This window comes from Strix uralensis, chromosome 5 (genome assembly GCF_047716275.1).
Source record: "Strix uralensis isolate ZFMK-TIS-50842 chromosome 5, bStrUra1, whole genome shotgun sequence".
Lineage (NCBI taxonomy): Eukaryota > Metazoa > Chordata > Aves > Strigiformes > Strigidae > Strix > Strix uralensis.
This window is the reverse complement of record NC_133976.1, coordinates 8,312,440-8,333,291: the sequence shown is the minus strand read 5'-3', so window position 1 is coordinate 8,333,291 and position 20,852 is coordinate 8,312,440. Positions and strand designations below refer to the sequence as shown.

The following is a 20,852-nucleotide window of genomic DNA, read 5'->3' as shown; positions in this document are numbered from 1 at the left end:
GAAAACTTGGAGGAAATCCCTTTTATGCCCCTGGCTTTGTGCAAAGAAAACCCTGCAAACTCAAAAGTCATATTGTTCAGCTCCTATATATATTTATACATCTATGTGCATAGCAGATGTTTCTTCAGATACTTAACTGATGTTTCTGCAGAATTATGGTATGGAAAAACCTTCACAGCAACCTGCATTCCAGTTGATTTACTTTGATTAAATTAAAAATTTAGAAAAAAAACATTTGAAGTGGTTAGATTGGAATAAAGAAAACCACATTCTCCTATGATGTAAGTCAGTGGTTCTCCGTGTTATGTGGAATAAAAACATGGGTAAACAGGCAGTGCTCATCTCTCATTTACACATGGGAGCAGGTAATGGGCAGGCATTTTGCCACTTTGGGTAAAGGAATTACACACAGCTAAAAGATTTCTGAAGAAGGCATCCAGCTGACACTTGTAAGGCCCCTGACTCGTATAACCAGCAGAAGCACTTCCAGTAGCAATTAATCTAATTCTAATACAGACACCTAAGACAGGAGGCATGAATCTCCCTCTGGAGGTATCTACCTCTCCCCCAGCCTACGTGACCTACTTAGACGAGACGTCTGCTTTCAGACAGCTAAAATTGAGCAAGGGGAATCCCACAGCAGCTGACTCTGTACTACACTTTGTTTCTGCCACAGTGAAATTGTTATTACTATTATTTAAGGTTATATTATGGTAACACTCAAAGGCCAGGTATGGTGCAGGCATGGAATAAAATGCAATTCCCTACCCCACAAAGAGGACAACTCAAGTAATGAAAGGATGATTTTGCTTTTAATTCTGCAGTTTGACTGAAAAGAAATACAAACACCAGAAGGCAATTAAAATACATAATACTTGATTCATAAGATACCAAAATGCCAAACTACATACTACATATGTCCCATGACACTTATACAATAGAATGACTATATACTTTTGGCTATAATGTTAATAAGAAGGGGATTTATCTTGTTAAATATTTCCAGTGCATCATTCTGTCTGAGAGTTGTTCTAAAGTGCAGCCAGTTTATTCATTTTTTTTGATTCCAATACACTGCTTTTCAGTTAAAATAAAATGGTAACATCTTACATTTATATAGTGCCTTTCATCTAGAAAGATCCCTGAGGCTTTCTCAAGCGCCTTCTGGAGTTTCAGTACCCACAGTGCTGGAGGAAGAAGGCTTGTCATGAGTAAAATACAGTTATGGCCAAATTTCTTTATTGCATGAACCACTCACTGTAATTTTCATCTGGTCAAGAGGCATGAGGCACATACCATGTTCCTTAAAGAAGGAAGGGGAGCTCGCGTGGCTCACAGATAGGAGACAATACTGACTCCTCATGTGTCCCTACTCCTAACTTACAGGCTGGAGTTGAGCTGAACTGACTCACTCTCTCCCCAGCCAAGGGTTTGGGGTACCTAGAAGCTCTTGCACCAAAATCAGGCTACCTGATGACACAAGCTATTCCTTAAATTACTTGTGAGATGTTTGACTCAGAGCTACCATTTGACCATGGTCCTGTCTCAGGCACTGAGTGAGGAATTAACACTGGGATAACAGGTAGATCTCAGCCATTGCTGGTCCTTAGATGTGTTCTTGGTGAGTCCTTTCAACTTTCTGACTCTCCTCTTTCGTACTTATGTCCAGCAAAAGTCTGGATACAGCCATGGCAGCTTAGGGGTTGCACAGCATTACAGTCATTTCATGGAGCGCAAGCTGATACTATGTGTGGGGAGGGACTTTGCTAAATCTGCACCTGGTACAGCCAAGGATACCACATAACCTTTTAAACTGAATGTAACGCTGGAACAAAGTAGCTATCGCCATGAAAAATGCCTGTGCGCCTTTGACAAGCCCTGGCAAGATACCCAGAAATTTTTGGTAGCTTCAGCAAAGTGTTACATTCCATTTCAAGGTGTGGATGCGCAGGATGTGCTGGGAAGAGGGTTCATATCGCAGCAAAATAGCTGTCTGAGCTGAGAAAGGACTGGGAAGCACTGATGTTAAGTGTCAGATTTCAGAGCAGGGACAACTGCCTGTGCAGTGTCTAAGGCAACGGGAGATAAAAACTTTATCAGTCTACAAACTGTCTTTAGAATACAAATGGTTAATGCTTACATACAGAAATGCTATGGAGAGGTCTGTAAGGTCAAGAATGCAGAAGATAGGGAAATCCAGCATTCCATCTGGCCTTGAAGGTCGTGTTATTTCTTTGCTGTTTGCAATTCCCTGGTCATACACCATTTCCCCCTCCCATGATTCAGATAGAGGTTGCTCACAGAACAAGGAACTATTCAATATTTATACTCCCTCATTCATCCAGGCACATCATTGTGCTGCATTTAATAAAAAAAATAATCAATTTTTATGAGGTTTTTCTCCATATAGTATCCATGAGCTTCACATACAGAACAACTATATCTCACAACACTCCTGCAAAGGAAAGGGCACCAGGGGACTGAGGCTGCCCATAACCAGGGCTGACACTGTGAACATGGACAACGCAAAGGGGTGTCTAACTTGTCACACCACAAGTGACATTTTGAGGAGCATGTAGTATTTTATAACATTTTGTTTGTTCACAGCATAGCTCTGACTGCATATGTTGGTGCTCAGCAAGAGAATCAAATTGAACCAGAACTGACAGTGGCCACCCGTGTTCTGGATTTTATCGATTTGTTAGGTTTCACCCAGGCTGCCTTTTTTTCCTAGTGAAAGAACAGCCACACACAAAGACCGGAGCAATCTTTTAGTACATACCGGTACCCCGGATTTCAGCTCTGCCCCACAGAAAACACATTTCTCTCCACGAGTCATGCTCCTTACCGTGGGGGGGCAAGGGATTATTTAGGACAGATTTGGTGGAAATAGCACCATCTACTGAGCACCCAATATCCTCCCTGTGGGGATTTCTTGGGGTTGGGGTGTTTGGGGGTTGGGCCTGTCTCTGCAGCCCAAGTGATGTTGAATCCTCAGCTCCTCAGGTTACTGAGCTCCTCAAATCAGTCTGAAGTTTTCCAGCCCTGGGATGACTCAAGTTGCTGTCACTTTGTTGTGATTCAAGTTATCTGCTCTGAAGAAACGCAACATAATCCTAGTGATAAATATACAAAAGATATCGATTCAATCCAAGTATCTACACCAATGCATAAAACCACATTTCATCTCCAAAGATCTTTCTGTTTTGGGGGGTTCATTCCCAAAGTCTGTGCATGCTGTATCGTGTCCCAGGCTCTCTCTGTCATGTCTCCATCACGTAGCCCTCACTATGAAACAGATTTTGGGGCACACCAAGGCACATTTTGACTGGCTGGCCATGATTTCTTGGCCTCTTACTTGGATGATTCTGCTCGCAGAGTGGGAACCTTATTTCCTGCAGACTGCCCTGTGGAAATAGCCACAGTGGACAGGGCTCCGGGCCACGGAAAGGGAGAAGAAACCACGCGGGGAAAGTTGAAGGGTGGGACAGCTGGAAGATTCCCCTTCCATGAAGAGAGGGGTGGCTCTTGCAGGCGAGTGGGGCCACTCAACGGCCTCGGCAGGCGTTTGCGAACCGCCCGCGGACACTCCACGCGTGTTGCCCTTCCCGGGGTGTGGGCCCGGCTGCAGCCTCCCGCCGCCCTCCCCGCGCCCCGAGGAGGCAGAGCTCCACGGCGCTCACCTCCGCCTCCACACCCCCCTCCAGTTTTTAACCCCCCGTTTCTCTCGGGATTTCCACCCAGCCAGGCCCCCCCACCCCGGATTTTTCCACGCCTGACAACAAAGGAGGCGGCCGGGCGGCCTCGGCGGTGACTCAGCGGCGGGCCCGCCCCCGGCCCGCCCCGCCGCTCCCCTCAGGCGAGGCCGGGCCGGCTCCGCGCGTGTGGCGGGGCCGCGCCGGCGGGCGGGCGAAGGCACAGTCCGTCCGTCCGTCGGGCAGTGAGCGGGCGGGCGGCTGCCGGCCGGCTTCCCTCCTTCTTCCCTCCTCCTTCCCTCCTCCCGCCGGGCTCCTCGGGGTCTCCCTGCCCTCGTCCCCGCGCTGCCGGGCGGGGAGAGCCGCCCCGGCGAGGTAGGTTTTGTGTCTCCTCACACAAAGGCGCGGCGCTGGCGCGGTGGGACGGGGCAGCCGGGGGGTGGCTGAGGGAAGGCGGCTCCCTGTGAGGGTCCGCGGTGGGAGGCGGGAAGGGGAGGGGGGGTCCCATCACCGCACCCCCCTCCCCAAGCTGTCGGGGTGCCGCTGGTGGGAGGGTTGTGCGAAGCGGGAGGCGGCGGCACCCGCGGGCCGTGGGGCTCCCGCGGGGGAGCCCCGTCTCTGCTCCCGCGTTTCCCTTCAGGATGAAGGGAGTTAATAGTAGCCCTGCAAAAAAAAAAAATTAAAAAAAAAACCAAAGGGGAGAGGGGGTGAAGTATCAGGGTGCCCGGTGGGGTGTGCGGAGCAGCGAGGATGCTGCCGGTCCCGCCGACCGGGCGCCCGCCCGCCGACCCCCGCGGCCCAGCCGTGAGCTGCTTGGCGGGCTTCCCCTCGGCTCGCCGGGACCGTGGAGCCGCTGGGGCGTTTGGGTTTGCCAGTGGGGCAACTTTTATTCTCTGGTGACTTTTGCTGGCTCGGCGGGGTCCGTGGGCTGCAGCCCGGTGGGGCCAGGGGAGCGTGATGTTGAGTGGAAGAGGTGGAAAAGGAAAAGCAAATACAAAATATACGTAATTCATTTTCTATATGTCCTGCCCTGAAAAATGAGAATTTAGAGTAGCTGAACTTCTGATGTGGACAGTGGATGTTTCCTTAACAAATCTTTAAAAAAAGTAAAAGCTGTGAGCGTGCCAGGACCGGAGGAGTTGCGCTGTCTCCCTGCGTGTGCTTCCATCCCTCCCGGTGCGGTTCTGTCAGAGTTTCCCTCAAGGGCCCCAAGAGTCCAAATGTCCAGATTTTCCTACGTTTGGGTTGAAAGGCAGTGCAGCTGGCCAGCGTAACTGCTGGATAAAGGTATTTTGGGACTTCACAAAGCGAAGGGGTGCAATGCAGGAGTTCTGTGTAACTGAACTACTTGTTTGCTTCTTCCGTTGGATTTTTTTCATAGCTTAATGAGTTCTGGCATATATCAATACTGTGTGAACACAGTATACGGCTGTGGCTGGTGTTGGAGCAGAGTCTGGTCCTATAAGTTCAGGGCAATGCTTGTAGCAAACTTGAGAGAGAGGCAGGAACATGTGAACTTTTGGGGTTTCGTTGAGAATTTGCATAGTCTAACAAAAACACAACAAAACGAGGAAAAGATGCTTCTGTGTGAGCGTAATTTGGTCGCTGTGTGTAGTTTGTGGTGGGAGTGTTGTTGAATAACTCTGGCAGGGGTGCTGTTCTGCGTTGTGGTACGTGTATGTGTGCGCTAAATCCTGTAGCACCAATGAGGATATTTAACTTTCATTGACTTGGCAAAGAAGTAGGAGCATGGAAGAACATTGTTAAAAATGGGAATAATTGCTTGTGGATCTCGTAGGCAGTTTGAGAGGCTTTTAAACTGTCTTTACTTTCCCTGTGAGATGAACAGGACACTGAGAATCTCTTGCTTTATTGATGGTTTTCCTAGCAATATATGGACAGACAGCATGCACTATGAATGTGATAGCTGCTTGCTTATTGTCAGCGATATTTGCTCAGGGACAATAAACAATTGTTTGCTGGGCTTTATTAAAAAGAACCACAAAGGCCCCATATCTCCTAAAACAAAGCCTTTATTGTCTTAAAGCAACTGTGGGCCAATTTCATGCTTGGTGTAGTTCCACTGATGTCCGTGGAGTTTTGCCAGGGATGATTTTGGCAGGTGAAGTGTCACTTCTGTTTTTCAGTGTCCAAAATGCTCAAGAGTAATACTGCTATTTTGCCTCCAGCACTTAAGTATTGTTAGTTAAAATGGTATGCTGATCGCTTCCCAAAAGTAAGAGGTAGAGGTGGGAGAGTCATCTCATCAAGTCCTCTAAATACTTTCCCATTTGTTTTCTCCTTTCTGCTTCAGATCTTACATCCCTTAATTTACTCTCTTCCTTCTTTTTCAGTCTTAGCACCTTTTTTATCTCTTCAAAATTAAGAAGTTTCTCTGAACTCCGGCTCAACCTTGAGCATTTAACGGTTTGAGACTAGCAGTGTTGAACCCTACAGCACCCCTGCACGACTAGGTAAGTGAGGAGCTATGTGGCAGCTGCAGTTGGGAGATCTTTCTCGCACATGCCTCTTCTTTACAAGCTCATTTGTGTGGTGGCTATGGTCAGTGTGTTTGCTGAAGTGGCAGATTGTTTGACAGTCATGCAGTGGAACAGCCAAGCTTGAGAGTAGACATGGGTGGCGGTAGGGGAGTCACTCAGTTTTTACACAGTGCCATACTCAGGATGTTGAGAAACTGCTTCTGGGAACACCCCTTCATAACATAGGTAAGGACAGGAAAATCCTAAAAATTGGGAGCAGAAGGAAAAATGGGGAAAGATAGAAGGAAACTTTCTTGTTTACTAGCTGTGGGAAGAAGAGTGGAACTGTTTAACCAGTAATTGGCTTTAACAGAACTTTGGCTCCATCAAAGTTTCAAAAAAAAGATTTTACTGAATAAAACTGTGTTATCTTTGTATGCAGTTAACAGTGTTAAGTACATGTGGCCAACTCTAAGGCTTTTCTGGCACTGTGGTAGTTTTAAAGAGAGCAAGTTTCAGTGCTCAGCTTTGCAGAGTCTCTGCTGAGCCGTTTTTATATCTTGACATCTTTGCGCTGTACAACTTTGGATCTATTTGCATCTCATAAGTACACAAAATGAGCATGTCAGACACAACTCACAGCTGATACCGTTCTGACACTTTTGGAAAAAGCAAGCATCAAAGAGCAAGCTATATTCACTGCCTAACTTTGGAGGGGAAAAAAATGTGCTTAATGCTTCTTCAACTCAGTGATTAGTCTAAAGTTTATTCTGGTTTGGCCAGACCTGGCGTGTTCTTGAGTATCAGTGGAAGTATGGTTTGCAGCTTCAGATGATGTTGCAAAGAGCATGCAACTCTTCTGTATTTACGTAAAGAGCATGTAAGTTGGAGTTTTGATGTTTTAACTTCAACAGAAGATATTGGAAGGGTTCAGCTGTGGAAAAGGAATTGGTTGCATGCTAAGCTGAACATAGAGGTGCAAATTTGATAGGAAAAATGTTTTTTAGAAGAAAGATAAATTACATGGCTAGAACTACACTTCTCAGCGATACTTCCTCTTTCCACATCTTGCGTGTTTTTGTCAGGCTTATCTCTGTGCGGGCTTCATTTATCTTAATCCTCTCAAAGCTGTGCTGAAGTGGAAAGGTGCTGCATCTTCCCACATTGGGGAAGACACCTTCCCTTTGCAGATGAGGAATAAAAGGACCAGAAAGTAAACAGGTTGTCCATGACTACACAGGAACTTGAACTCTTGTCTCCTGAACTATTGGCTAGTGTTGAAACGAAGGAATTTCCCCCTGCATGAAGGAGTAGAAGAGGCACGGTCCAAAAGGCACAGTATGAAAATCAATTTGGTTACCTGGCTGTGATGCAATTAGTGGTCGACTGCTCTCCCACCAATAACACATATGTTGGTCTTTGTTAGGCTATGAAGAACAGGAGGGTTTTGTAATGATAAGTGCTTAAACAAAGACATTCAGCATACATAGGAGAGAAAAAACAGTAAGGGACATTTTTCTTCTCCTTTCTACACCTGCCTTTAAATAGTGGGTGCTGTTGTCACAGATGGATCTCTGGCTGGGTCTTTGGTCCTTCATCTGTCCCGTTGTACAGGGGCACATCAGCAGGTGCCAGCAGAAGGGAAGAGAAGGCTTTGCAGAGCCCAGAGGGCCATGGCAGACCAGGGCTGCCTTTCTGTGACCCCAGTGAGATGGTGTGAGTGCAGATCCCCACCCTGAGAGACCAGGCTCGTGCTTTTTAAAGGTGGTTTCTGAAGGGGCGGCTGCTCTCACTTCTGCACAGACACTTGCACAGCTGCTGTTCTTGCCTGGCCTCTTCCGCTACAGGGCGTTGGTGCGAAGGACTGTGTGTGTTGCACGACAGCGGGGAGGCAATCTTGTGTGGCAGAAATCTTACAGGCGTTATATTAGCAGGGAGCACCAGCATCTGCAGGAAAAGGAAGGATGTGGTCTTTTCTTCCTCTTTCTGTATGACTTGAAAACACCAGAGGATACCTGTTACCTCCGTGTTTTGTCACACTGAGAAAACTGAAGTTTGAAATAATGTTTTTCCTTACAGCACTGTGTTTGGTGGTTGACTGTTTTAATTGCAGTCTGTCAGCGTTTTAACTTTAGTTTCAAAAGGTGTTTCGAGCTGGCAGCTTCTTGTGTTTAGGCCAGCGTTGTAAGTTTTGTGCAATGAAGGGTAGGAAACTCACAGGTGGGAGAGCAGTGTTTCCAAGCTGTGTCTGTAAAAGAAGAAGCCACAAAGATTTTGGAGCAGTTGTGTGCAGTGCTCAGTCCAATGGTCTGTATCACATTATGTTAAAATAAAAATTGAAATCAATAGTTACTCTGATTTTTTTAGCCTGGGCCTATAGCTGAAAGGGCAGGGTTTGTGGTGGCTTGGTGCCATTTGCTTTCTAGTATAGATCTAGTCTGCTTTGGAGTTAATCAGCTTGTTTAGATGGGACAAGGATGAGAGAAGGAAGCAAAATTGCAATAACCTTTGCCTTATTTAGCTTTATTTATCCTAGAAGCAGAACTCCTGTATTTGCTTACATTTTGAAAATTTCTTTGGCAACATGAAGCCAGAAGGTTGCCTTTTGTGCAAATACACACTCTTCTTCAAAGAGAGGAATAGTACAGTCATTTAGGAACAGTGGGACAAATTCTTTCTTTTAGATGAGATCAATTTCTTTTATTTTCACATTTATACTGCAGTTTCTTTATGTGGCTGCAGGATGAACTGTAAATCCTCTGTCCTGTCCTTCAGCAAATCTCAGCTTTTTACATTTACTGCCCCTCAGTATGAGCTGCATTAGAGTCCTGTAGAGAACTAGCTTTATGATAATGAAGCATGAAACATGCTCTTGCTGTAAGGAGTGCTTTAACATCCTGGACAGCAACCGTGCTGCTTGTTGTGGTGGGACGGGTCTTATTTTTTACCTTGTACCCAGGAATTACTCACCTTCCCTGTAAGCTGGAGAGCTAAAACCCACAAATGCGTCTGAAGGAGAAACTGCCCTCAGGTTTGACTTTGGTTGAAGCAGTCCCTTTGCTTTGCAGCATAGTATATTTTAGGGAGGGGAAAACCGAGTCTTGAAACTGTTTGTTATAGTGTAGAGTGAAACTCACATTAAGCTGCTTTTGCGTACTTGAATATTAAGAGTTCTCCTGTCCGTCTTGGAAGGACGTTCAGTTCACCATGCTCGTGCCCACTGGAGCTGGCTAACTCAGCAGATCCGGAGGCATCTGCTCTGAATGGGAGCCAGACACTGCCAGTCAAAGGTATTTCAATAGCGATGGCATTCAGTGGGTCTGTTGGTGGGTTGGCGAGGATGATGATGGGAAATAATAGAACAATTCTTTTCATTCCTTGCCTGTACAGTGAATGGGCATTCATAAGACCTCATGTATATACACAGGCTTTTGTTCTGGTGCTAATATTAAAACAGAGTTCACAGCTCTGAGTAGTCAAGATGATGTTATAAGAAGTGGGTCAAGACCATTCGTGTGTGCATAACTGTGCTCCTAATCTAGGCCAGTGCCAGTGCTGGACGCTTCTGAACAAGCTGGAAAGTTTTCAGGGGACCTGGAGTTCATGCTGTCAGATGGGTGAAGTGCACCTCCAGCTGAGCAGAGCACTTAAGGATGGCGATCAGAATGGATGGACTTGAGTTGCTTTGCATGTTAATATGACCATAGAGGAAAAGTCTTACTGTTTAGTACCTCTGAAGAGCAAGGAGTTTAGTTTGAGCTAAAGGAAATTTCCTTCTTCCTGTCAGGATGAGTCGCTAAGCAGCCCTTTAAATATGTTGTTTCAACTGAAATACATCCCTGCTACCTCAGTTTCCTCTTAACTGTCACTGGGGAAAAAGATGACTTGCTGAGCATCCCGCTGTGCTGCTGCTACATCCTTCAGACTTGCTGCAGTAGTTGAGCTCTGCGGTGCCCTTCAAGGACGAGTGGATGCCTGGGCTTGCCCTGAGGTGCAGTTTGTGGCTTGGCTGTTGGTAGAGGAGAAAAACTGATTTTCATCTGAAGCCACTGGGATTTGGGAGGTTTATTTTTGGAGAGAATAGGGAGGAGTTTGACTGGGTTATGGTAGTTTTTGCATTATACTATGTTTTTTTTTTCTTGTCCTAGAGCTTTTCGAGGTAACTTGTCCTTGAAGATGAGCTATGTCATATAATGCAAGCTGTAATACACGTGCTTAACTTGTAATACCAGGCATATCACCACTGCCTCCTGGAAACAGTCTGGAAGAAATCTATAGCCAGGTCTGGGTGTCTTAAGAGAAGGGAGGAAAGGATGGGGTGGTCTGGTGGTTTGGGGATTTTCTTTGGGTGGGAGGTGTTTTTTGGTATTTCTAAAAGTAAACCAACTTTTTCTTCAAAGCCTTAGAAGTACCCTTGAGGCCATCCTGCTACGGACCGTGCAGAAGCAAACTGAAGCGCTGTGGGTTGTAGACGACTTCCCAGTTGTGCTGGCAGTAGGTTTGCAAGGTGAAGCGATGACCTTTCATAGGTGGCTGCTAGGGCAGGGGTGAGCACAGCTTGCCTTGCCACTCTCCCACCCTTCTCCTTGTCCTTTGTCATAGCGAGCAGCCGCAACGACACGCTAACTGATCAGAAATGCTCAGGCGCAGGGAGTCCTGTGTATTCTGGAAGGAAGCCCTGGCTGTGCATGGGGTTGTCCTGTGCATGCTTTTTGTTACCACAGATAACAACTGTGGGGAGCAGGGTGGCTCTCTAAAGTCAGGCTAAGCGTGCTCATTTTGCTTCATTCACCTGTTTCTTCTTTCAAGGACAAGAAGGCTGAACAACTCAAACTTCTTATGCAAAATATGAGTGAACACATTCTTCCTTTTTCAGAAAATGCCTTAAAAGCTAGCTTTAGAATTCAAGAAATTTAATGTCTCTGAAAAGCAGAAAGCATGTATCTTTTGGGGTGAAGCCGTATTCCATTGAAAAGATTTACAAAAATATTTTTCTGAAGTTCCAGTAACTGGAAAGCCAGCCTTGAAGTTTGTTATGAAGACTGTAGTTTGTGAATGTCTGTGCCAGTCAGTCTCAGGTTGAGGATTTAGTTTAAAAGGCTGAGGCATGTGTTACAGATGCCATTGTATGAAAACGCTCACTCTTGTGGGGAAGCTCAAATCTGAGTATTTGGGCCTGTCTTGCTTTCTCTGTAGTTAGTGACTGATGAAACTAAGCAAAAAGAGGGAGAGGTTGGAGTCATCAACTGGACGTGTTATATGCTACATCCTTTTCCTAATCACACAAAAGTGCTGTACCTTCACAGTTTCCTCTATAAACCCAAGAGTTTACTGAATGTACAATGACTTTGATTTTTTTTTTTGCAATGTAGTATGTAAGCAGAGTAAGATAAATTTCCTTGCTCGAGTATGTGAAGACAAGTTAGCACATCAAGTCAGAAAAACTGTGCCAGCTATTGTTTTCCAGTGGCCTGAGGGCCCTTCCTGCACTGTCCTAAAGAGACAGTCTTTGACCTGAGGAATTTGCAGTTTAAACAGAGAAGAGAGTGAGTGAATGGACATTAGACACAAAAAGGTGAAGCATGTTTTTTTTTTCTTTTGTGACATCAGCTCAGTGGTTTTGCAAACTTGAAGTAGAAAAATTTTTCTTATGTTGGAGATCAGTTTTGCACTGAATGCAGCTGCTTTGCTGGAGAGCCAGATTTTACTGAAACTTCCAGTGTAGATGTAGCTTTATGTATAAAAGTGCGTCACTCATGTTTATTGCATTACAGGAACAAATTTTAACACTGTAAGCTGCCCTATAGGGATTGATATACTTCTCAGCTAGTTAAGGCCTACTTTTTCTCTGTAGAAGCACTAAAAAGGCATCTCCTCAACCTTGTTACCTGCTTCCAGATAACTAATAGGATTAACAGTTCCGAGGAAACATGTTCCTTTAGTTAAATGTAATCCATTTGCTAGCTTCAGCAAAAATTATTGCAAGGAGGAGAAGCACAGGTCTATATAGTAAATCTTATTTGCAAAGAAAACAGGAATTAAAAAAGTTAGACCAGTACTTTTTGCTAGAAAATTTCTGCAACTGATGTAACTTTTATTGTGAAATTTTATGGCAGACAACTCTAAAAATGGGGGCCAGTTCAAAATGCAGAGTCAGAGATTGGTCTGGTCAGTGATGCTGGTATAGCTTTTTAAAGGAATTGGGTGAAGAACTTCAAAAGAAGGGTAAGTACTTAAATCCTGGGGGACTATCTTGGATGCTGTAGCAGTGGGCCATATGGGTCCCTAAGTAACTAAATTTTCTGCTCAAATGGTAATTCAGGTGTCTGTTTGGTCTCTTTCTAAATCACTGCTGTGATTTCCTATGTCTAAGAGGTTCTTCCTTTCCTCAAAGTTGTCACTGTGTTGCTAGCGTGGGATGGCTACAGACAGCATCTGCCAGGGAAAGGCTCTCATTTCTGTGCTGCTGAGGTTGTGGTCGGCTCAATCTGTGATGTACTTAGCTTTGCACCCAGAAGGATGCCCAGGTTTTATAGTGCTATGCTAATTAAGGTCTTGGTGTCTGCCATACAAAATTCTTAACTGCTGAAGCATCCCCATATCAGCTTTCAGTAAAACTGTTTTTCAGAGTCTTTCTTTTTCCTTCAGAATTTTGCAAGAAAAAAAGACTCTAGCTGCTGAAGTGCAATGTTTTACTTTCCTGTGTTTTGTCTGTATTGATGGAAGGCTTTCTTTTAATGCATAATTCTTTTGACTGCCATCATCTGACGGTATACAGGGGGAGGGCTGCCTTTGTAATGCCTGCTCTCTGCACTGAAAGGCAAGAGTTTTGAATGAACTTTAAGGTAGAGGAGTGTGTGCTTTCAAAGAGCTTATTTCTTCCAACATTGACTGAAATAGAATTAATGAAGAGTTCCATCAAATTGGGCATAGCATGCATTGATAAAATGGTGCTTTGTTAAATGACTGCTCTAAGGGATCGTTTCAACTCCTTCCTCCCGTTTTAATATTGGATCTTAATCTCTTTACTACAAGTAACATTGGGACTAGTAGAATTAAGTTTTAAAGTTTGAGCCAGTGGTGAGTTCATTTATTCCTTTTTTTTTGTCTGTAATGATGAAGAAGCCTCAGCTGATTTCCTGTTCAGGTTTGATGCTTCACAAGACTTGAGGTTCATCTTTATTTTATATCCAGAATCACACTTTGGTTTAGGGTATTTTTTCTTTCTAATAGGAAGCTGATTAATTGGCTGCTAAAACAGCCACAGATGTAGTTAATTTACTTTCTAAGTACAGATGTTTATAGAGTGCTATGAAGTCAGGCAAAGATTGGATTTAGAAAGCACCAGATTACACCTACTAGTCAACAAAACACTGAATATCAAACATAACTCATTACTGTAAAAGCAATGAAATAAGGAGCTCCCACTCCTACTGGGTTTTTTCCCCCAGGAAGGGGACTGGAAAAAAATGTACCCTAAAATACAACCATTCAGATTCTTAAGATTAAATGTTTTTGTAATCAATGTACTGGTTTTGTGTTTGTTTTCTTTTAAACTGCCGTAGTTAAGGTGCTATGAACTCAGTTTAGGGTATCATGGTTTGCTAAATGGGAGGTTTAGGAGTGTACTGTAGGAAACTATCCCTCAGGAAGGAAAGGATATGAAAGCCCAACAAGCCATTTACAAAAATTACAATCATTCCAGTTAATGTGGTTAAACTAGGTAATTTCTGCTTAACATTTTGTAGAATCATTGTGTATTTGAAAAATAAACTGTGTCAGGATAAACAAATCCTTCCAATATCTATTTAAAGTAGATAAGTATTTATTATTGTCCTTTTACAACTTGAGAAGCAAAGGCTGAATTGACTTGTCTACAGCTATAACTAATTAGTGCAAGGATAGAATTTGAACTTGGGACTTTGAACCAAGAGGAAAAACAAACAGGATGAACACTGCAAACAGAAACATAATGAAAAGATAATATAAACTTTATATTTCAAGCAAAAACCCACTATGCCAATTTTGAAATCATCTTCTCATAAAGGCCTTTAGGCAAGTAGGCAGCCTAAAAAAGCTGCTTCTTACTGAAAACAGGATCTGGTTAGACCATGATCATTACTTTACTTGCCAGTTTTGCATGTCGTACATTACCCCCATTAACCTTGTTGCTTCTGAGAAAATTCCTAAAGACAAATTGGAATTCAAATTAAATTTTCAAATAATTGAAGTTCAAATGAAGAGCACCAGGCAAATTACACTTCATCTTGAAAAGCTGCAACAAAATCATGCTAGAGATTTCCTTTACTTATCTTCCAGATAGGTTATTGGTGTGAGTCACCCGAAGTGGTTGTACTAAATGTGGAAATGTAGCTGACTCAAAGACAAGTGATTGGCATCGTTTTATGGGGATGTCACTAACTGTGGTTTCATTAAATTGCAGTTTTTCCTCTGTCCTGGTCAAATGTTAATTTTCATTACAATTTGGGCTGAGCATAGAATAAACGTTTCTTTTTTGCTTTTGGTAAGTTCTCTGGACCACAAGGGCCATGACCTTTATTTTTTTAATGCAAAGGACAATGCTTCTTAAAGCACAATACTCGCTTGCTTCTCTAAATTGTATGCTGGAGGGGTGGTAGCCCTCACACGGTTGCTGCACCGCTTCAATATTTGTGCATTTTGGGAGAACAGTGTAGTCTTGTAACGGAGTTTGGGATTCCACACCCCCCTGCCCCCCACCCTCCACTTTTCTGGAAATGCATTTGTAAGGAATTTAATTAATTGAAGTACTTAATGTTTTCAGTCAATGCTTTTGTGTCACTGATGAAATTTAAGAGATAGGGAGTTTTTAGTGGCGTTCCTGTATAAGTTTAAGCAATTTCAGACTTTCTTAAAGATATTTTTTTGTTTCTAAACATGCTAAGTTAAAAAGCAAAGCAAGCTTCTCTTAGCTTTCTGGACTTCTAAATGTCTTCTGTACTGGATGTTGTTTGAATTGGATTCCTTTGCCTTAACTGTCTTGTTTGCTCTGGTGCTTGTGATTCATTTAATTGTGAACTTGCTAGCACTTGACTAATGGAAAACCTAAAGTAAATAAGTGATAGTGCATGCTAGAGAATCAAAAGGCCCTACAGTGAGCCGTGGTGCTCTTTAAAAATCTTTCTGTAAACCAATTGTTGAATGAAGAGCAGATGAATGGAAGTTTAAAAGCTTGAATCATTAAAAGTTTGGGTCATTGAAAGCCTAGACTACATTTAAGTGTTATTACTTGGAAGTCCTTAATGGAAGGGGAGTAGAAGAGCATTTTTAAAAGGGCTTTACATTTGCCTAGGGTTTAGAACTGAATCTAGGGCTTGGAGTTTCCAGGATCAGTCTGGCACTGGAATGGGAATATCAACAAGCTAGTCAAATGTAGGTGGTCAGCTTAAATGATAAGGGTTTTCTGTTGTCTTCCTCTCCACTCTCTAACAATTTAGTCTCTACTGTGAATTGTTTTTTTCCTGATGTGCATATCTTCTACATCTCTTTTATGGGAGGCTTGAATTTACAGTGCAATTCCTCTCCCCTTCACCTGAGTAGTGTTTGTTAAGAATATGAATCTTTTTATCCAGAAACAGCTGTTCTGAAGCTGAAAACCTAACTTCAGAAGTTAGAGGTGGCTGAAATCTGGCTAAGGTGTACACATATGTGTGCAGTAAATAAAAACAGGCTGCCTTGCAGCTGTGACTTGTGGTGGCACCATGCTTTCTTTCCTCCCAGCCCCGTTCTGGACTCCATGTGTTGCTTTTTACAGGTGGGGCATAAAGCACTGAGCGAAGCTGTGTGGCTCGGTACAAGCATGTATGCATCTTTCAGAGGCCGAAGATGATGTTGGACTGCAGCCGTGTCTGTGCCTGATTCTGCTCTAGGGATGTACAAAATAAGCAAGAGAAGTAAAGGTGAAGTAGACAGTAACACAAAAGATTTTTAGTGATACAACTTGTCCTCAACTGAATAACTGGCCTGTGGTTAAACTGGGTCTATTCTCACTGCAGCAGGGTTAGACCTTGTTGCATTATCCTGTATAAGACAATTTGTTAAAGGTTAGTGGTTTCTTTTTTTCTAAAGTGAAAGATGCTTTAGATTATAGGTGTCAGTTAAGTAACTGGCAAACAAGAGGAAGTTTGTAAAATGACTGAAAGTGGTTCTTGCAAGAATCTGAAATTTTAATCGTGTTTATCACAATGATGGTGTGTTTTTCCTAATAGAAGAGGTCTTTGTACTTAAAGATTGAATAGTTTGTGCTTTTGGGCCTCTTTTTGTTTATTTTCAGTTTTTTACTTTTTCTTAAATGTGCCACAGAAGCCAGAGGTATCCTGCAAGACACCTTCTGTCACAAAGAATGCAGGCACGTAGGTACATTAAAGTGGACCTTTCCATCATCATCATCATGTTTGATAAATTTTGACCTGATCTCTGGATTGGGGAAGAAAATGGGTCAGATAGTGGTATGAGACTGGAAAGAAAATGGAAGGTGAGATAATTAAAAAATAAAATAAAATTTTGGTATATCTGTTTGTACCATATGTATTTCTGCTACAAACCGAAGCTGTAAGCTTTCTTGCTGACCTGCATGAGATAAGCTTGCATGAGTCTTTAACACCAGCATCACAAGTTGAAGTCCTCTGTGCTGCATAACTAAATCCCTGTTGTCATCCAGTTCACATGTAGTCAGTGTGGGGATCCTCCAGTTTTGCCTTCCATAAACCTTGGTTTTGTTTTCCTGACAATTCATTTCCTGTTGATCCAAATTCTTACAGGTTGTTTGTTTTATGTTTTTTGTTTTTTTACTGTGCTTCCGAGGGCTGTTACTTGCAACTGTTGTCTATCTGCACTGGAATGAGCCCTGTCAGAGCCTGGACTCCTGCCTGGAGTCTTTCATTACTCAGCCACCAGTTTACATGAAATTTAGGGGAGCTTCATATCTTGGAGGCTTCAAACCCTTTAAAAATTTGGCTGAAACCAGCCAAAACTTATGAAGAGGATTGCGAGTGCACACTTAGAATTATCATATAAGAAATCTAAGAAAGTAATTTAGCTTAAATACCAGACCTGGTCCTATATTTTCTTCTTGGTTATGAAACAGTCTCTCTGGATATGTTTTTGCAGCTTAGCTGTGCACCAGGGGAACTCCCTGTGGTGGCTCTTGTAGCCCAGCTCTTGCAGTCTGGTTTTGCTAGTGTGCTGATTTAACTAAGATGTAGGCATCAGAATAGTGTCCTAGATTCTTCTTACTTCCTGTCTAAATGCTTTACAACATAGTTGCTACCTTTTCAGAAAGCTGCTTGTGCAAGCAAACCACACTGATTTCCTTCAGCTCTACTTAACTGTCATTTGGTGGGTAGCTGAGATGGGGAACAGTAGATAGGCTTTCATTCTTGCTAACTTTCTGAACCACATGAAAATTTTGTAAAGCTGAAGACGGGAAAAAACCCCTATGTATTTCAGTCCCCTCATTTGGTTACAACTATAAAGGCGTAATGTTCATTTATCAGTTCCTTCTGGAAGCTTTTGGTAACGGAATGAGCTATTCCCGTAATTCAATATGTGCATCGCAAAGTCTTGAAAATTAGAATGGATAGGAAACTCTTGTTATTTCAAATTGTTATGTATTTGTAAACTGGCTTCAGGCCTTTGAGTTGAAAGACTAACCATTGAATTCAACATACTGCTGGATTGTATCACAGAAAGATAAAACTTAGTTCCACGTGAATGAAGTGAAAACTCAAGACACGCTAGTATGAAACTCAGTAAGCCCACAGTGAATATATGTTGGCTAGTTTTGTTATTTCTTTTTTTCTTTTTACAGTTAAAGATCATATCATAAAGCAATTTCTTTATATCAGTGTCCTGTCACATCATGTAGGATCAATATTTGCTCAAATAGGAAATACTTATTAAGGAAAACTGCTGCAGACCTGAGCTTGCGTTCTAACTGTATTATCTCTGCTGGCCAATAACCGCATGTTTTATCTGGTATTCTTCCCAGTGCACGAGCATGCCTAGTGAGTAACACATGAAAAACAAATATAACAAGGGGTTGATACATTTGCCAACTTGCAGAGTATAAGGATCTCATTATTTTTTCCTACTTCCTGCCTTTGTATTTTTCCTTGGCAGCCTAGGCAAGGTTCTTTCCCATTTCATCTGCATGTTAGTCTTTCTGTGGGGATGGCTATGTTGAACGATGAATTCGGTTTTAATTTTATTTATTTATTTTAACAGTAGCTTTTTTTATTTGGATGTTGCAGGAAGTTACATAGTTATTTTTGCTTAATTTTGTTGTTGTATGTAAAAGGAAGGCTAAGGACCACATTCTACAGGGGAAAAAGAAAAGAAGGATGTCAGGAATGTACAACTTACTGCTATCAATAAAACTTTAATTAACTAAATGCGCTCTCTGGCCTTTTGCCCATGTAATAAATAAAAATTAGAGAGAATCTCTTAAGTCGTTATTACCTGTTATCAAAAATACTTATGTTTCCAGTTACATTTCCGTCCCACAGTGGAGATGAAGAAAAATTGGCTAGCAAGTCTCTATATGCAAAGAAATTTTGGTTGTTCAGGTTACGTGGTTCCCTACATTTGTGTGTTTGCACTGGTGTCCTAAAGAATCGCCTTTATCAAGCCAATCCATATTTAAAATCACCTTTGTGTATACAAAAAGTATGGATCCTTCAGCAGGACTCCTGTTGACTTTGCTTGTAAGGTCTGCCCAGGGTTGTCTCTGTTTACTGCACTATGCAGGATATCACCTGCACAATTCCTTGGAGAGGGAAATTCCTGTTCAGCAGAGCCTGTGCCCTGCCTCCCCCTGTACCATTAACCTGGTTCCTGTTGATGAGAGGTCTTTCTGCAAGCGCTGCTCAACCCAGTAAGTCTGGATTTAAACTGTCTGAGCGGGTATTGGGCAGCTGGGCTGCCAACACAGATGGCAACTTGTCTCGCCTCTTCCAGGAGAAATGAACCTCCCCACTCCAAGCCTCTGCAAGGTTTTTGGTAGTTCTCAACTTCTTCTGCTGGAGACCAGTAAGAGCCTGCCCACCTCTCCAGAAGGGATTGAACCCGTGTCAGCGCTGCCTGCAAGCGGTTGTCCTTTGGGTGCAGTTACAGTGATGAGTAATGAGGAGGGAAACAACTCCAACTGCCTTGTTTTACTTCTTGTGCCTGAATCTCCCATTTTTTATCTCTAATCTTCAGGCTCAGCCAATGAGGTTTAACTGCAGATCCTAACACTGAGCTGATTATGCGCAGATCTGCGGGTGAAACATTAAGCTGTCAGAAGGGACACTTGCCATGCTGCCTGACATGAAGTGGTGTCTTCTTAGATCCCCATCAGGCAAACTGTGTGTTACCATGTCCTTCCAGAGCCCAGTGGTCCCCGGGCACCATCCCATCCTGCACGAGGGGAGAGCGCAGGGGCAGCATCGCACTGTGCTTTAAGTGCAGCCCTGACCCCGGGTGTGAGCTGGGGCTCCCATCGGCCACAGGTTTGGCGTGACTCTCCCCAGGTTATCCTTCTGTGTGCTGATGCCGTGGGATTGCGGGGCCCTCTCTCCAAAGGGTCACCCCCATCACCTGCTGCAGGAACTGGTGGGACTGTGCTCAGGTTGCCCATGTGCAGTGTGGGTGCTGGCAGCCAGGGATGAACTCCAGGCAGCATTACCCACTGCTGAGCCTGGCCCAAGCCTGCTCCTTGGTTGCCCATTTCCCCATAAATTGCAGATGCTGTCAGAGTCTCCTGGCTTGGCTTTTTGTTGGCCCTGTTGCTGCAAGAAAGCATTTTTAGTAGCTGCTTTTCACCATTAAAATGATTATTTTGTTATGAATCAGAGCTGACTTAAATGCAGGTGGAGGATGACTCCCTAAGCCAGGGTGTCTCTCCCAGACCCCTAATGCAATTGAGGCTTACTGCACGTTAGCTGTCCTGAGCTGTCCTGTCTGGGCTCCATGTTCCAGAGGGGAGTGGTTTGTCACAGCTGATAGCATCCTCTTATGACAGCCAGCAAAGGGTGGGGGAAAGGAAACACCATCCTGAAATCCCATTCCCTTCAGATGGAAAGCCCTGGTGACCATGAAATGGGATTCTCTGTGAGAGCCAGGATTTCCCAGGGCTGCTCCTCAGGGCACAGGAAAATCCATCATTTTCTTCCAGATCATTTTTTTCATTTCCTGGTTCACCACTCAAGTTAAATTTCCTTTTAAGTGCTGTTTACGTTTGCAGCTTTAAAAATGTGGGAAAGGCTCTCTCATGGCAGGCTGTGCTACAGCGCTAGTAATTATTTCAGAGATGGCTCCTGCGTTGCCTCTTGCCCTCTCATCTGTCATCAGCTCCCTCCTGTGTTTTGTGAAGTTTTTGCTTTGCTGCTGACTGTGGCACGACAAAAAGTGAGCTCATACAGAGCTCAAATTACTGTTGAACTAGTTCGGATCTGTTTAATGGAAACCTTCCTTCTCCAAACCCTTTGCACTTATTTTACTTAAGTCATAAAACTTTGTCTGTTTGAACTTTATGAAAACAAACCAAAACCCTCTTCTGTGTTAGTTACAAAACACTTTGGTTCCTTTCCCTGTTTTTGTTTCGTGTTATTTACTTAACTGCTGCTGCAGTAGTGTCTTGGGGTAAAAAGACACTACT

General features: G+C 43.4%; 1 protein-coding gene across 4 annotated transcripts in view; it reads left to right on the top strand.

Moving 5' to 3' along the window:
* The first annotated feature begins 3,873 nt into the window (after positions 1-3,873).
* FAM107B (family with sequence similarity 107 member B) overlaps positions 3,874-20,852 on the top strand; it is a 63,320-nt gene continuing 46,341 nt past the window's right edge. Inside the window, exons 1-2 of one of the 4 annotated variants that reach the window (XM_074869817.1) lie at positions 3,874-4,070; positions 6,050-6,169. The gene's annotated coding sequence lies outside the window, so the exon portion shown is untranslated. Of the gene's footprint in view, positions 4,071-6,049; positions 6,170-15,994; positions 16,016-16,093; positions 16,114-20,852 lie in introns of those variants that run through there. The other 3 variants (XM_074869819.1, XM_074869818.1, XM_074869815.1) reach the window with 3 other exon arrangements.